An 18,565-nucleotide genomic window follows, 5' to 3' on the forward strand; every position below is an offset into this window, starting at 1 on the left:
CATAAAATCATTGAACTTTATGTGTGTCTATCACGGTATCCTGATCAATAATATACATAACTTGGACGTATGAAAATGGGATCTATTGCATGCACCTTATTTTTCCTACCCCATCAGGACATGTCAGACAGTGTTGTTCATTCATCTGCACGCATGTGATGACTATTAAAAAAGAGGTGTGAAGAATCATGACTTTTTATCTTAACACATTCAAAATAGCCGATGAATTGAAATCTCCATCTGTTGCAACTGACGAATCAGCTGTTGGAAGAAATCAAAACATCTCCTCCAACATATGGTCCATCTGTCGCAACAGATAATCCATATGTTGCAACAGATGGTAAATATGTTGCGTAGCACTTCACCCCTCTTTTTATTTATTCTTTTATTTTTTCTGAAATTTTGTAAAAAATTAAAAAATACTCGAGTTAGTTATAAATTATGAACTAATGAACTAGCCCTTTTATTGGTTATTTGACCACTAACACTTTTTCCCTTGGTCTATGAACGGGAAGGGTGAAAGTGTGTCAGTATGTTAATTCCTCATTCATAAATCGGCCCTTCCCATAGGTTCTTTTCTCAAAGAATAAAGAATTAGAGGAGATAAATCTTGATAGAATTTGAAAAAGCAAACGATCTTTTGCGACAGACCAGACTGTGTTTTTATTCATCTGCACGCATGTGATTACTTCTTACTAAAAATGTTTGTTTCAATTTAGTTGTCCTATTTATAAAATCAAGAGAATTTTATTATACTCTTCCAAGATTACCCCTATTATAAATGACTACATAAAGTATATTATTCACATTTATACTTTCAAAGAATAATTAATAAGGCCAATTTGGTAAAATAATCACCTAATTTATATTTTTATTAATTGGTGTGCCAAGCCCATAGGGGCCAACTAATACAAAATGGAGGAACTATTAAAAAGAGGTGAAGAGTCATGACTTTTTATTTAATACATTCAAAATATCTAATGAACCGAATACTCCATTTGTTGAAACAGATGAATCAGCTATTAGAAGATATCAAAACATCTCATCCAACATACTGTCTATCTGTTGCAACAGATAATACATATTTTGTATCAGATGTCTTATCTGTTGCATATACAAACATCTATTGCAACAGATGGTAAATCTATTTTGACAAACCATCTGTTGCACATTCAATCCATTTGTTACAACAGATGCTAAATCTGTTGTGACAGATGGATGATCTATTGCAACAGCTCAATAATAGCTGCTTTTATCGATTCTCAAACCATTTTGAAAAGGTGAGAAGTAATTAATGTAAAAGAAAAAGCGCGACTTTTCACAGAAAATAAAATGCCACCAGTTTAAATGTAATTAATACAATAGAGCTGAACAGTCCTGCCTTTTGGCCTGACACGTCCAGATTCAATCCTCTATAAATAGGTCCCTCCTTAATCTTTATACAACTCAACTTTATTTATTTCTTGCATTTTTTTGTGTGTGACATCGTCAACCACTTCTCTTCAAAGAGCATATTTCATTCTCGTTGAGGTAAGTTTTTTTCTTATGTAAATTTACCAGTTGGTCATATACGTCGTATTATATTTTGTACATTTTTCATTACATTTGTCAATTCATGCATGTTCTAGATATGGCTGATCCTTTTTCGGATATTGCTATTCTATGCGACACAGTGTGGAAACTTCAGAGGTAGGTTAATGACCTGTAGAGGGAGTTGGTCGCTGTGAGAGCGACGATGTTCAGAGAGATATAGAGGCTGATGAAGGCCCTGCTGATGCGAGGTGATTGGCCGGTTCACATTAATGATGATGATGAAGATAATAATAATTAGAATGTGTTTTTTATTTTAGCGTATGTATTTTAATTTGTCTATATCGGATCTATACCTAATGTATTTTATTTTTCGTTTAATGAAAAATTTACTTTTAGTCAGACTTTGGCATTTTAATTCTTATTCAATTTTCATTTTATCTATTTCTTCTAATCTAAACATACATACATGTTAACATGTCGACGATTGGAGTCAAGGAGCTATGTTGAATCCAGTACACTAGCAATTTTGGCTTTTGAGTTCTTTCAATAGATAGACCATGTATTGGAACATATTGGTCATCTGTTGGGTTTCTATCAATAGATTATTCATCTGTTTTGGCAGATTTGTCATCTATTGGAGGAAAATATTCCAATTGTTTGTGTAACTATTGAGAATAATTGTGGTCTGTTGTATTATTTAGTTCATGTTTTGCCTCTTTTTATTGATACACAAGTCATTAAAAAAAGATATTTTATATATGATAAATGATAACATTAGGTTCACAACAATGAGTTAAATATATAAAAGTCCACAACAAATAAACAAACAATAACACAAGTTTCTACAGTCACAACAATCATGGTGGATTACGATTTGGGCATGTAGTTCTTTTGTGGCCAGCGCACTTACATATAGAGAACTTATTTCTTCTTGATGAAAATGATTCTCCAACTCCACATCTCCTCTTATATGGATTTCTTTCTGGTTTGATAGTGCTCGGGTCAATATATTGAGGAGGTATTAATCTCTCCATAAGCTCTACTGGAACAACCTAAGATTCTTTGGGAGGCACCGAAATAATATGCCCACTATATGTCATTTTATATTTTTCTACCGAATAATATTGAGAGGAGTGCTTGTAAACTTCAGATCCATATTTATGACCTTATTGAGCTTGAAGCGCTACCATAGCATGTGGACAAGGTATTTTGTCCAAGTCAAAAACTTTACACGTATAAGATCTTGTTTGAGGATCGACCGTGGTAGCATCACCATGACCGATGATACAGAATTTATAATCTGCTATTTTATGATAGAACAACCTATTCCCCAAAATGATTTTCGTTGATTTTTTTTATTTTGAGAACAAATCAAGTTCTTTTTTCTGGGCACTTGAACTGCACATGCCTTTAGTTAAAAAATCGTTATACTTCTCGCTTATTTTTTCAAACATAGCATTGATGGGAAATTCTCTTTTATCGCTAAACAATGAATTCACTGATTCAGCTATGTTTTATGTCATAATATTGTACCTATAGAAAAGAATCACTTAGTACGATATCATACTAAACTTGTAAATCAAACAAGACATTAAATTCAAAAGAATGTACCTATTTGCTGGACAGAATGCCCGGCTCCATCTCTCAAAATTGACACGTGCGAGAAATTCTGCTACCTTGGAATTCATATCCTCTATTTGATTGAAATGGTCTAAAAACTCCTCCCTACTATATGTTTTAGCTTCTCTATAAAAAAGGGTGACGACCCTTTTATTGTGATAGTTGTTTCGAATGTTCTCTCCAAGATACCTGATACAACAGCCAAAGTAAGCTGAAGTGAAGAAAAGTGAACCCATCTTTAGAATAATTGGATGTCTATCCAATACAAAATACAACTCTTCGGTATCTTTGATGCAGCGTCGCAGTTGTTCAAAAAAAATTCATAAGAGGCACCACATTCCTTGTTCTCTACACAAAAAGAGAATGTAGAGATGTGATTCTCCGCACTTGTGCCACCGCTGCTGCAGAACTCAATTATACCTACTCCTCAAGATGGTACCGCCGACGGCTATGCCTTTTCTCAACTATTGAAAACCTTGAATCCAAGCACCATAGGATACAAAAAAGTACTTGAATCTTCCTTTTTCATCCAGATGCAATGTCGTCTTACTTTCGGGATTTGTAGACTCAATCATGTAACGATAAGCATCCAGCACTTCATACCCATGCTCGAGTGTCCCCCTAACCGAGTTCTTGGCAATCTTCATGATTGTACATACCTTCCAATAACTGACCAGGATACCCAAATCCATAAGGAGTTGATTGGTCATAACCCTTGTTGAAGGGCCTTTGCCATCGGGGAAACTACTCCTGAAATATTCACCGAGGACCTTTGCTGTGGCGTAAGGATTTTGGCCCAAGATGTGCTCTGAACCACATATGTGATGCTTTTTATATTTATGAATGACAAATCTGTCAGAACTTGCGTACTTCACCGCTTTTAACCACCACTTGCAGTTCGAATTAGTACATTTGAAGCAAAAAACACTGCTCGAATTAATCACCTTCTTTATTCTGAAATCTTTTTTCAAGTAAGAAATAAACAAAGTGTTAGATAGTTCATTCTTGTCCTTGAATAACATTTTAATAAAAAGCCGATCCCGTCGTCTTAAAGATTTCTAGACTGCGTCGATTGAGATGACCTGCACATAATATTGGTCGCATCAACGGGCGTAGGTGTTTGATCATCATCTGGAATATTCATGTCTAGATCATCCAACCTATCATCAAAGAAGTCTTTTTTTTCTTCTTCTTCTACATTTTGGTTCTTATTCTCTCTCATCTTTTCAACCATGTACACCCTTAACACCAGCCTGGCTGAATACTTAGATAAGCACGCAACCGAACCTAATCGGTTATATTGAAAGGCAGTACCCTCTGATTTTCAAAGGAGCTGTGCATGTAGCTGATGGTGAGTTCTTCCGGTTGACAATTCAGTTCACAAAAGCTGATGATCAAGTTCACAAAATCATCATACGAAATATTACTTTGGACTGTCATAGCTATCGTCGCTAGCATTTCACCCTCCTTCTAACGCCATACATATCGACTGCTCTTCTCGACCCATTGATCATGACAATCCACCCCTATTGTTATTGATCCCCTATTAGTGGTACCTAAATAAAGTCATTTGTTAAAAAAAGTTAATAGTGATTTCATAGTGCCGTGAATGAATCCCAACAAATGTGTTATCTGTTGCAACAGGTAAGTGATCAGTCGCAACAAATTACTTACCTGTTGGGATTTATCTTACACTCCTAAATATCTGTTGTAATAGATAAAACGCCTGTTGAGATTGGTTTTACAGTACTAAATCACCTTTGAAGCTGATTCAAACAAATGAGTGACATGTTACAACAGATAATTAACCTGTTATGACAGATGACTTACCTGTTGCAATAGGTTAGTCATCTATTGTAATAGATATTTACCTTGTTGCAACAGACAACACTTTTATTTGAATCGTGTTCAGGTTTTATTGCATTAGGTTACTAATCCGTTGAAATATATATTTATCATATCGCACGATAACTAATCTGTTGCAACAGATGGGTCAAATGTTGCAACAGATAACTTATCTGTTTAAACATGAATCCAACAGATTAGTCTTCTTTTGAAACAGATATCTCATCTGTCGCAACAGATGATTTATCTATTAAAATAGATACATCTTATGTTGGATTCATGATTGGGTTTTATCCATTGTTGGAAAACAACAACATAATTGCGTTTACCCAGATGATAAATTCAACTAAAAATCATAATTTGACTTACCAAGGTCTCCTATGAAGTAATGTCAAAGCGGAAAGTGATGTTCGAAACAAAATTTGACTTAAGAAATTGGTCAAATAGCAACAGTAATGGTAACAACAACAACAACAATAACAAATGGTCAACAAGAAGAAGATGAATATAATAATGAAGTAGAAGATGCTGATAATAAAGCAGAAAATGATGAATGAAGAAGCAGCAACAATGAATAATAAAAATCGCTAAGAGAGAGAAAAAAACCAATGGGTGAGAAGAGAGAGAAAGACGTTTTTTCCCTCCGTTTTTCGTTATATAGGCTAACATTTGGATCAAAGTGTAAATTTAAAAACTTGTGGGTTATTTTCAAACTTCCTCAACTTTCTTAATCCATAATAAAGTAATTGTCACCTCCACCTAATAATTAAGACTTGTGTCACCTACACCTCATTTTAAAACTCTTTTATCACCTACAGCCCAAAGCCCCTGATTTCCTTTACTCTCTGCATACGGGTGGAGCTCGACGCACAGTTGAGTAGGTGATTATGGTTTGCATTGGCCACATACTGCTTTGATCATCTCATACTACCCTGGTTTCCTTTACTCTCTTCATACGGGTGGAGCTCGACGCACAGTTGAGTAGGTGATTATGATTTTCATTGGCCACATACTGCTTTGGATCATCTCATACTACAATGAATCTGCCTCCTATGTATATATGTACTAGTATATGTGCCCGACCAAATGTGCGGAAAGTATTAAAAATACTATTAAATAATATTATTTTATTTGATTAATTATACTTGAAAAAAATTCTAGAAATTGTGATTATAAATAATTTGATCCAAGATCATTCATAAGAAGACCCAATATGAAAAACATCATTTATTCATTCAAAATTATTGTAAGATTTTGTATTATGTACAATAAAATTTAAAGTTAGTTGATGAATTTATAAATTACTTATGGGGTGACATGAAAAAAGTTCATCCAAATTATTAACAGAAAGATATATGGGTATTTTTTCCTATCTTAAGTTCTTCTCTCACTATCACAATTATATTTATTCGAAGCAATATCATCTTTTTACGATAGTAAGAAAATATTTTATATATATATATATATATGATACCAGGTTTAACTAGAAAAAATTTAGGATCCAAAGTATTAATAACGATATATGATGACCGATTTTCAATGAAAAATGGAGACAGATATTTTCTAAACAGAGATAGAGACAGTAAGACAGTGAATCAATGATCGAATTTTTGATTTTTGATTATATCAATTTTGTAAAACCTACTCAGTACTCCCTCTTTCCTATTGTTTTTCAAGTTTGTTCTTATAGTTTATATTTTCCCCAGATTTTGAAATTTTTTTTTTTTTACTTTACCCTGTTCATCTCTTCCTCTTAATCTATGTTCTTAACATCGTACTTCTTTAACCACACCCCGGAAAATTTTTTGGTCTGGCCGCTAACACTCGTCCTTTGTCTATCTGCAGACCTATTGGACTATCAAGGCCAGAATTCCTAGGAATTTACAGGTTAATCCATTGTCGGTATTAAGAAATTAAGAGGCTAACCATATACTAAGGGTAAGAATTTTATAGACAATTTAATTTACATGGTTCTGCAAAAACTATTTAAAACATACATATAAGAACATGAATATAAATATTTGTATGGGGAAAATATGGAAATTAGAACTTACATGAAGTAACTAGGAGAGAGGTTTCCCTTTCGAGAACCCCCTAAAGATTGAATAGAAAAACTTGAAGCTTTAATTAAACCACGATGTTACAAAGTTTATACAGGAAACACTGGGTTAGACAAGTTTTTTGGGAGGAAAGGTTTTAAACATTTTAAGGGAATTTGAAGGTTGGGTGATTTCATTCTGATTGCTTACTACAACATGTGTGCCTTTTATAGGCAGAATGTACATAAAGGAGTGGTTCTAAAAACTACTACATGGACGCAACATAATTGGCCGACACTTTTAGATAAGGGATAAGAAAGAAAACTTTAATAATGCAAGTCGGGTACGCTTTGGGCCCCATCGTCACATGCGTTATTTATTTTCTTTCAAAACTTATTTTGACGCGTGCTTCAACAGTTTTTCTTTCTTTTAGAAAGTAGTGATAAAGGAAGCACTCTGACTGACTCGGACTATTACAAGACATAAAGTGGGCATCCCCACCTGACCATACTAGCTAATAATACAAACTGAGACAACTGTAGAGTATCTTTACAGCTGTAGAGTATCTTTACATATCCAAGTTGTGCAGGGCTATGGAGTCGAAGCTCATGCCTGAGTCGTCGTCTTCATATGGATCCTGGGCATCCTGGAATTGTGATATGCTATCTTCTTCATTTGATCTTGCAGAATTATTATCTGTATTATTTATTTCTGGTACAGCGCTATCCGGCTGTTCGTCTGGTAGTCCATCCATATATTTGTCTGGTGTTTGGTTACTAAAAAATCTGTCTAGTATCTATTTAATTATTGTCTCACTTTTTTTCTTGGATATTAAAGTATTTTTTGAAGTCTTATGTCCAGATCTTATTTTAGTTTTTGATGAAGAGAAGCCTTCATCTTCACTTTTTGGCAAAGTGACAGCCATGAACGGATTTGATTTATCTTTACCGATCACCGTTTGAATCGGACTAGCTGTACCAACATCCGATACAGTGGATTTCTGAGCATTTATTGGGAAATGCACACCCTTCTCATCCATTTTTTGAGGAGATGGAGAACTCTGAGTTGGGGTCTGAGTTTGTGCATCAGTTTTGCTTACTGAAGTCTGCTGTCTGAGTTTTGTTTCTAACATTTGTATGTGTTTGATCAATCTAGTGTTTTCCATGAGGAGTGACTCCTTTTGGGCATTTAGTGTTTTGAAGTTTTCCGTTATAGAAGAACAATGGTTACAAAAAATAATCTTTCCAGTTTCCTTTTGCAAGTTGTACTGGGGTATCTGGTCTGGATTTTGTCTAAGAGAAGGTGATATGTAATAATTTGGTCCTAAATATCCTCTGGCATGATTTGTAGCTTCAGTAAAATCATTAAAACCTTTAAAAAGAGGGGCTTTAAAACCTTGTATGGAGTCTAATACTTCTAACCAGGTTTGGAAAATTCCGTTAGTTTTTCCATGAATAACTACATAATATTTAAAACGAGGCCTACTTTTTTATGTCATGTAATGGCATAAAGCATTCATAGAAGCCATGAAATGATTACGATTTTGTCTATTATATAAAATCCAGAGGTTATCTACTAAACACCTTTGGGGTCTGTCTAAAACGTAGTCTGGTCTTATTCTAAAAGATATGTTGCTCTCTGGGTATGCAATTAAATTAAATGGTTCGAAATGAATTCTTTCCATTGTTTCTAAGGATTCTAATGGTCTAAAATTTAAGTTACCTAACATTGTCTGGTGGTAAGACTCTGAAGACGACGCTACGCCTTTGCCTTTGTCTGCAGGAGGTTGTCCTGTTGGTCTCATGCTGAAAACAAATGAATGATATTAAACTTATTTATTTATTCCCAGTTGTAGTCTACTTAACTGGTCAGCTAAGTTGTTTTCTTTCCCTTTTATATGTTCAAATACTATATTCTTATAAACAGATATGGTATCTGTAAAATTTAACCATCTTCTTCTACTGCTAGTTTTGTCATTTATTTTTTGATGAAATTTAACTATAGCTTCACAGTCTGTTCTAACTAAAATCTCGTCTTTATTTAGTATATATAGTTTGAAAGCATTTAAGTCATATATGATAGCTAATACTTCTAAGTCTATAGCGCTCATATTTCCTTTTTCTTTGTATGCGTCACTTTGATATCCACATATTTGTTCTTCGTTTTTATTACTGTATTTATTAGGTCTTGCTTTTAAGATAGCTCCCCATCCTAAGTCACTTCCATCTGTTTGTATAATTAAATAGTCTGATTCTAATGGAATTTTTAGGTCTGGGATGTTTTGGATTTTTTCTTTTATTTTTTGGACTAATTTAACATCTTCTATATTAAAATTTTTCTATCCTTTACTACCTGTTTTTGCATATAATGGTCCTGCTATTTTTCCTAGATCTTGAATAAAATTTCGTGCATAATTTACTAGTCCTAAAAATTTTTGTAAATCTTTTGTTGTTTCTAATTTATCTGGCATTTCTAGTACTTTCTTTGCTATGTGTGGTTGCAGTTTTACTTTGCCATTTCCCAAGGTTATTCCTAGGAAATTAATATAAGTCTTGCATAATTCCATCTTCTTTTTACTTATTATTATGCCATGTTTAACAAATAGTCTAAAGATTATTTGTAAATGTCCTAAATGTTCTTGCATATTTTGACTAAATACCAAAATATCATCTACATATACTAATATAAAATGTTTATATTCTCCAAATATGTTATCTATTTTTCGTTGAAAAATGGGCGGAGCAGTCTTTAATCCAAATGGCATGACTAACCATTCAAAATGTCCGCTTGGACATGTGAATGTTGTCCATTCTATGCTATCTGGATGCATTTTGACTTGCCAGTAGCCTGACTTACAGCCAAATTTACTATAGACCTTTTTATTTTGAATTCTATTAATTAACTCACTTTTATCTGGTAGTTTGTAAGCATCTGTTCTAGTATTATCATTTAATCTTTTATAATTAATTACCATACGAGCTTTACCCCTTACTTGTTCACTATGATTTCTTACCATAAAGGCCGCTGATCTATGTTTAGAGGTGGATCTTCTTATTACTCCTAATTATAATAGTTCTTTTATCTGTATATCAAATTCTTTAGTATCTTCATTATTTGCTTCTATAGGGGCGGTTTTTATCGTATATTCTAAGTTAATTATATCTAATTTACACATTATTTCGTTGGCTTCCCAATGGGCTAATGGTCTTTCTCCTATTATCTCCATTTCGTCTAATATAGATATTGTATTTTCTAAATCTTTTGGACTATTTATTATTCCTATTTTATCTATTCCTTTTCTACAATTATAAAACTGAGTTTCTATACTTATTAGGGTATATTCCTTTTCTATACTAGTTAAGCATTCTTGTCCCTCTGCATTAATTAGGGTATAGTTTCTAACTTCTTCCAGATTTTCTTTTAGCAGGTTGCTGCATTGATTATTTTGGCAATCGTCGCAACATGGTTCTGGAAGCGATTTCTTTTTATTTGTATTTAGTTTTCTAAATACTGTAGCCAGTGTTACTGTTTGTACTGGTGTATAAGTTAAGTCTTTAAAAAGCATTATTCCATCTCTTGTTAAGAGACATCCTCCTTTATTCTGTATACAAAATCTTAGTCCGATAACAAAATCTGATCCTATATTTAAATCTCTTGCTAATATTTTATTAACATTGTAAACTGGGTTATAGAATTTATTGCATGTATTTAAAAAACTTATTTGTGCTTTTTCTATGTAATAATTATAGATATTGTGCGACCCATCCATTTGAGTGGCCATTATAGGTCTGTCAAGTATTTTTAATAAGTGTTCTGGTACTATTTCTTTATTGATCAAACAGCTAGTACATCTTGGATCTATTAATGCTAGAGTTTCTATTTCTACGTCTTTTATTTTAATTTTTACTAATACTTTTATGATAGAGAATTCTTTATCTTCGTTGCATATTAGACCAGTGCTATTATCTTCTAAATTCATAAGTTTTGCCTCTAATTTCTCTAAATGTACTGCTTCTTGGGTATCCGTTTCTTCTAAGGTGATTTTTGTTTTTCCTTTTTCTAGAATAGTTATTCTTTGTTCTAAATCATTTAATCGGGTTTCTAGAGTAGACACCCTTAGGTTTAGCATTTGGTTGTTCGTATATTTTTGTCCGTTGTTTATCTCTGGTTCTACTTTTATTTTTAGAGTGTTTTCTATACAATTTATACAAGCTTCTAGGTAACATTTTTTACATTTAGCTCTATTGTCTTTACTTGGATACCAATTACATATACGGCATCTATTGCTATCTAGACCTTTATTTCTTTGAAATTCATGTATACATTCTTGATTAATATTCATTAGATTATTAATCATTAGGTTGCTTAAGTCTAAATCCTCTATTTCTTGACCTAGCTCATTAACTAGGTTGTCCTCGTCTGATTCGGAAGAATCAGATTTTAAATTATCTTTATCATTTATGTCAATACTTATTATTGAGTATATACTTTCTGTATCTGACATATATTCATCTACATTTAATAAAGTTTCTTGGAAATCTTCTATTAGTTGAGAATTTCTAGTTCTATTATTATTTCTCTTAGGACATACATTGGCTAGATGGTCTATACTGCCACACGTATAACATTCTAGTTTATTTTTATAATTTCTGTCGTTTCTATATTTTCTAACATGTCGATCTCTATTTAACCAAGGTTTTTTAGCCTTTGACTTTCTTAAGAAGTATTGTTTTCTACTATATGGTTTCTGATTATTTTTTTTCTTATACTTTTTATGTTGTTTTTTATCGTAATTCTTGGTCGTGTATATAACAAATTTACAGAAATTCATTTCCTTTCTTTTCAATTGTTTTTGTATTTATATGTTTGTACATTTTTCTGTTAATATATCCATTATATGTTGTGTTCTATGTCCTATTGTCCATTTTAAATTTGGGTTAGCAACTACTCCATCTCTCTTATACCATCTATCTTCTATTTCTCTTCCTAAGGCTTCTGGTAATTTATTAAATAATTTTTTGCCTAATTCTTCATTAAAGGTATTTCCACTGACAGTACAATAATAAAAGTAGTCTTGTAGGAATTTCTTTATATATACCCAATGTGAAATACTTAATTGTTCTAGTTTGATTAATGCTTCCTTTTGTAGAGCTAATAATACACTATTTGGATCTTTTCCTGTTAATAACATATGCATTTTATTTGTAAAATTATAGAGATTTGGCCCCATACTTAATAGAACCTGGAAGTCATATGGGCAGTTTTATATATATATATATATATATATATATATATATATATATTTGATAACGCAGAGTGCAAAATGCTTTGGGCAATTTAATTAATTGACGAGAATCACATCATGATAAGCCTTATGTTATTTCAAGTAGCAATGCTATTTAATACTATGTTTATGTTCAAAAGAGATGCAAAAAATCAAAATATTGTTTAAAGTTAGAGTTACGTGTCCTTCATAATACATATTAATAATAATGTTGTCATATGTTAATTAAAATGAAGAATTTTATGGCAATTTAGTTTCACTGATTGTAGATTATTAAAAATGTATTTATTAAGGAACATAATTTCCCAGGTTGATTATAGTCATTGTCATTTTGTATTCGGGATGTGATAATGATAACAATTGAAAAAATATTCGGGATGTAATAATGATAACAATTGAAAAAATATTTACTTTTGAATTAATAAAAGAGTTGAGAAGTTGTAACTAATTTGAATTCAAATTTTAATTTTTAAAGTTTAAAAACTATATTTAAAGAATCTGCAATTACTATTATATAATTTTTAGGGAAAGTGAAATTTAAATTGTGTAATATTTAAATAATTGCAGAAATTGTAATTGTTGCTAGTTTAAAGAAAATATGTAAATATGAGGACAGTAAGAAAACAATGCTCCAGACGAAACTCGCCAAGAAATTATATTTTTCAAACTATTATATACATTATATTTTTGTTTACTCCTAAAATAGTGAATCATTTTGTTTGGCAATAATAATTGTATAAGAAGTGATAGCGGCTATAGTATATGATTGAAAGAAGAGGATCTAAGAAGTGATTGCATATTATTGTTAGGTTTTCTTATGGCATTTGTTTTGATAATAAATGACAAAAATGGGAAATGAAGAGGTTACTAGGTAGATGTGGATGATTTTTTTTAGGTCTTTTTCTTATTTTATTAACAATCTATCTTATTTTCATTCAAATGTAACATTTTTTAAAAGATCAAGTTTATTTTAAATGAGAAACTAATTAACCAACATTATCGAAAAGATCAAGTTTATTTTAAAAGAGAAACTAATTAACCCACATTGCTTTTCGTTTTATTTGAAAAATTAAATTATTTTTAATTTCATCATTCAAAATTTAGCCATTTGGTAAAATTTGAATTAAAAAAAAAACTGTAAAATATAATAGTAACCATCAAAATTTATATTTTAAAAAATAGTAATAATTAAGAACAAACTATTTGTTAAGGCTACCACTTTTAAAAATAAATATACTATTTGTTTAGCTTGAATTGTTAATTGTCACAAAACATTTAAAACAAATAACAATAAAAATATACTATTTTATTAATTGAATTTACTTGTTAAGGATTCCAAAAATAAATCTAATTTATATATACAAATAATTAATATGTAGGTTGGTGGGGATTAGCGAAGAGTAAGGACCTGGAGGTTAGTTTTTGTCTTTTTTGTTTATTTTAGATTTATTTTTATTTTTACTAATAAATTGTAGTAACATTATAATTTTAAAATTTAAATAAAAATAATAAATTTCTATTAATTGAAAAGAGAGAGAAAATCCTAAAAAGACTACCTCATTTCTTTAGGAAAGATTCAGTTTTTTTATCAATCAGTTTTTCATGTTTATTTTAATTTTTTAGTTAGTTTATATTTTTTATTAGAAATTTAACATTTACTAACTACTTTTTAACTAATTAACTAATTTGTCCTAAAGATAGGCAAGACTTTTTGTTATTTCGTATATATATAGTATATAATAATAATATGAATAACATAAATACCAACCCTTTTGGAACTAATTACACTCTCTCCCATTTTTTTAATTATTTTATCCTCTCTCTTTATTAATATACATAACATAGCCGACATATACATAGCATTCTGCGTATATGTTGGGATTTTTGAAATATGTTTAGGGAGTTGAGATTTTTTGTAATATTGAAAACATAAGTTGTGTATTTGTGTAATTTTTAGTATAATATATAAATATTCGTTGTATATTATTATTGTTTTTAATTAAAGGACCTGATGGGTCTAATTTCATTAAATAAAGGAAAAAGGGCATGGGATGACCATTTAAAACAAATGGCCCATAATTGGAAAGGTGGACATGCTATAGTCAGTCGGCTAAAGTAATTCCCTTTTTTAGCCATTTGGCCCAATTGAGCATATGCAGTCTCTATACTCAATTGATACACTTTTATACCACATTGATATACTTTTATACTATATTGATACACTTTTAAAAAAAAAAAGAGAAAGAAAATTCTATGCAAGCACATGCAGTTCCTATACCCAATTGATATTCTTTTATACCACATTAATACACTTTTATACTATATTAATACACTTTTGTACTACATTGATACACTTTTATACTATATTGATACACTTCGATACCGCATTAATACACTTTTATACTAGATTGATACACTTTTATACCACGTTGATATAATATATATACCATATAAATACACCTTTTACAGAGAAAATTTGTGCAAGCATATACAGTAATTCGTTATTTGTGAATTTTTTAACTTCACCTAAAATTTTGTGAAAATTTGTGCAAGCATATACAAAATTTATTAAACCCTATACCCTCATTGTCCAAACATTCCTTACTTTTTTTCCCTCTACAATTCACAAATACAAAACTACACTCATTGGAGCTCTGGTAGAACCTGAACGGAGAAGAAGAAAGATAAACAATAAACAATAAAAATGAGTACAACAGATAAGATGCAAAACTTCCTCATTTTTTTGTTTGTTCTTTTTGTTGTTGTGGGCAGAAAACAAGAAATAAGCCTCCTTTTTTCTAGCAAATTTTGATGGATTAACATGAACAACTGGATCAAAAAAACAATAAATATTAGATATTTTTTTTTTTTGTAAAAATACCCATTTTTTTGATTGTTTGATTTTCTTGTTTTCATTTTTTTGTTGCAGGTTTTGAATATCAATTGGTTCCAGAAGAAACCTGATGGGGACGACGAGGTAATTTTTTTTTTGCTGAAAAATATGTGTATCTGTAGATTTTGGTGATGGGTTTTCCTAGTTTTTTTTTCTATTAATCTTTTGCTGAATTTCGCGAAGATTTAAATTTTGGTATCTGAGATTGGAAATTGAGGTGAAATTGATAGAATTTTGATGGGTTGAATTTTGTTTTTTTTTTCAATTTCTATGTGAAATCCATTGTATGATTGAAATGGAGAAAAGTGGGGAGAAGAAAGTGAAATGATACACGATTTACACTGAAAATGATTATTTAATGGGTATTTAATTGTGGGTGCTATTTTTATGATATTATTTTAATTTTAAGTGTCATTTTTGTACTTTCTCTTTAAATAAATGAGCTATTTACAAAGAGTGGGCAAGCCTAAAGTGCTAAAATAAATGAGGTATTTATAAAGAATGGGGCTAGCGTAAAGTTGTTAAGCCCATGAAAAAATCAGGTAAAATGCCAAATAAAGAAAAGCAAATATGAAGGAAAAACAGAAAAGTAAGGCTAATTAGGAAATAGGAAATTGGAAATATAAAGAGACCTTCTAGAAAACTTAGTGACATCAATGGTGAAACTAAGGCATCTCCGACGATGTTACTGGCTTCTTCCACTTTGTAGAGCACTAATCAAGCCATGAGAAAGCTTGTTCTTTCATCATTGGAGCTATTTAACAATGGATGATAACAACAACTATTGGAACATTTCCAACTAAGAAGTCTCTTGAAGCCACATTTTGCATATTTGCTTGAAGATTTCTTGTTTAACTCTGTATATCTGATTGAACGTTGATAGGGTAGCTTCAATAGATGCTTAAAATTCTTGATTTCTGGAATGTACGTATACATTTTCTTCTTTCGTGTTCATTGTCAAATCTGGAACTATTGGTACTGTAGCCCTTGATGTTGGTGTGGTTTGATGTTGATGATCCTTAGATCTGAAACATAGCTCACAAAAAAATAGTTCTTAGATCTAGTACTTGCACAATTAGCGCACTTATTTATCTTCCTCCAGTAAACCAATAGGTAGATGTACTGTACTTTCCCCTATTGATTATCTTTGATAGAACGAGCTTCAAAGATGATAACCTCTAGGTTCTAGTATTAAATACAAAAACAACCTAGTTTATCATTGTTGTTTAGTGGATGTAAGGTCACTAATTAGTTACTAAACTTTTCCTATTATTATCCCCTATTAGAATGAGCCTCAAAGATATTAATACCACACATCATTGAGAGAATTTAGCGTCACCAGCTGCACCTGAGAATACAATAAAATGTGATTAATGCATTAACAATTTGAAAATTAATGTAGCAAGATACTTTATTGGAGGAAATAAAATTTTAAATAATTTTTGTTTGATTTGGGTTTTGTCTTAATTTTAAAGATGGAAAATGTCCAATTTAATTTGATTTTGATTTTAAGCAAAAATTTATTAGAGTTATCAAATCAAACTATATAAGTATCTACCGCCCATCCGCCTGCACAATATGTGTGCGTGATAGATACTTATATAGTGGAAAATTTTAATATGGATGAGGCTCACCCAATAATAGTTGTGTGAGGAGCCTCTTTATTTTTGACAAGTGTTCTCATGAGACCCATTTTGTCAGTAATTGTTCCTCTACTCTCATTTCCTCACATTTCTCGTCTATTCCCTGCTTATATTTCACTGTTTTGCTTGTTGTTTTTTTTTACACATTGCCTCTAGCCATAAAAAGTATAAATATTTAAATATATATTTTTAAAGTAAAAAATAATATTTAAAAATTAAAATTATTTTTAATCATAAATATAAATTGAAGGTATTTTAAAATTTTTAGGAATAACTTAGAGTAAAAATAATTTTTGTATTTTTTAAATTTTATTTTTTAAAAAAAATATTTTCACAAAGTCAAATATGAAAGGATTTAGGATTTTTACTAGGAAATTTTTTTTAAAAAAATTGTATTCTTGAGATTTAAATTTAGAACTTTAAAGTGAATTTCAAACCTCCAAAACCATAAATAATAAAAATATTATCTTATATATACAATGTAATTTTTTATTGAGGGGATTCCTCTCGCCCCTTTAGATATGCCTATGATCCAGGTACTTCTCAAATGACCCCTTGAAGAAAATTTTTTCCGATGTTCCTATTCTTAACTCATTCTTTGATTTTACTCTAGCATCAGGTGTTTCTTCATTCTAAGTAACCACGTATACATGAATTTTTTTTAATATAATCTTATATTTTTAGGTTCGTCAAAATTTTATCTAAACTTAATCCTTATTTAACTCTCTACACTTTTATTAATTATTTAATATTTCATCACACAAATCAATCAAAGAGAAAAAAATAAAGCCATAAATGTTGTGGGTTAGAAGTTTAGGAGATCTAAAATAAAACTAATTTGATAATCTTACTTCCTCCATTTCATATTATTTGTTCATCGTACTAAAAATAGTTGTGACATATTAGACGTTCACCTTACTAAATCGAGAAAGTATTAATTAAATTTTTTTCATACTACCCTTGCAATTAATTCCTTTGAAAGTGTTCACGTTTGTTTGTAAAATTTTCAAAAAGTTTTTTAAGGATAAATTAGTAAACTTACCTTCTTATTTATGATTTCTTAACATCATATAAAAAAAATAAACTAACTAATATGAAATGGATAAAATGTCAATTTCAAGAAGTTATCTATTAGTTTTTGCTTGTTGCTAAGTAAAATAGAAGAAGCAAAAAATAAAAATAAATTCAAATTAACTAACTAACGCTATACGTAAATTCTGCTAATATATGCAACAACGAGACAGCCATGACCATAGTAGTAAATTTATATGAATTTAGTTAACGATTAATTAGGAGTTTTTAGATAAAAAAAAAGTGAACAAAAATAAAAGAATCGAAAAGATAAAATAAAAAGAAAAAAATATGAAGAAGAGCGGCTAACATACTTTGTGGGTGAGAAATAAACACTTGTCATACATAATGACCCTCACACAACTTACACTATTTGAGTCTCATCCATAGTAAAAATTTTCCTTATATAGTCAGTTTGATGCATGTGTTTGCGCCTGATTGATATCTATCTATATAGTCAGTTTAATTTGGTTATTTCAAAGGGAAAAGACATCGTTTCCACCCCAAACTATACCCGAAAAGTCTAAGCCACATCTAAACTATACTAGTGACCTATTACACACCTTAACTATAAAAAAGTAATACTTTTTACACCCTATCAGGCATTACACCACTTGCATGTGGTGTAGTGTTTTAC

Source organism: Capsicum annuum, unplaced genomic scaffold (assembly GCF_002878395.1).
Source record: "Capsicum annuum cultivar UCD-10X-F1 unplaced genomic scaffold, UCD10Xv1.1 ctg81933, whole genome shotgun sequence".
In the NCBI taxonomy this organism is placed as follows: domain Eukaryota; kingdom Viridiplantae; phylum Streptophyta; class Magnoliopsida; order Solanales; family Solanaceae; genus Capsicum; species Capsicum annuum.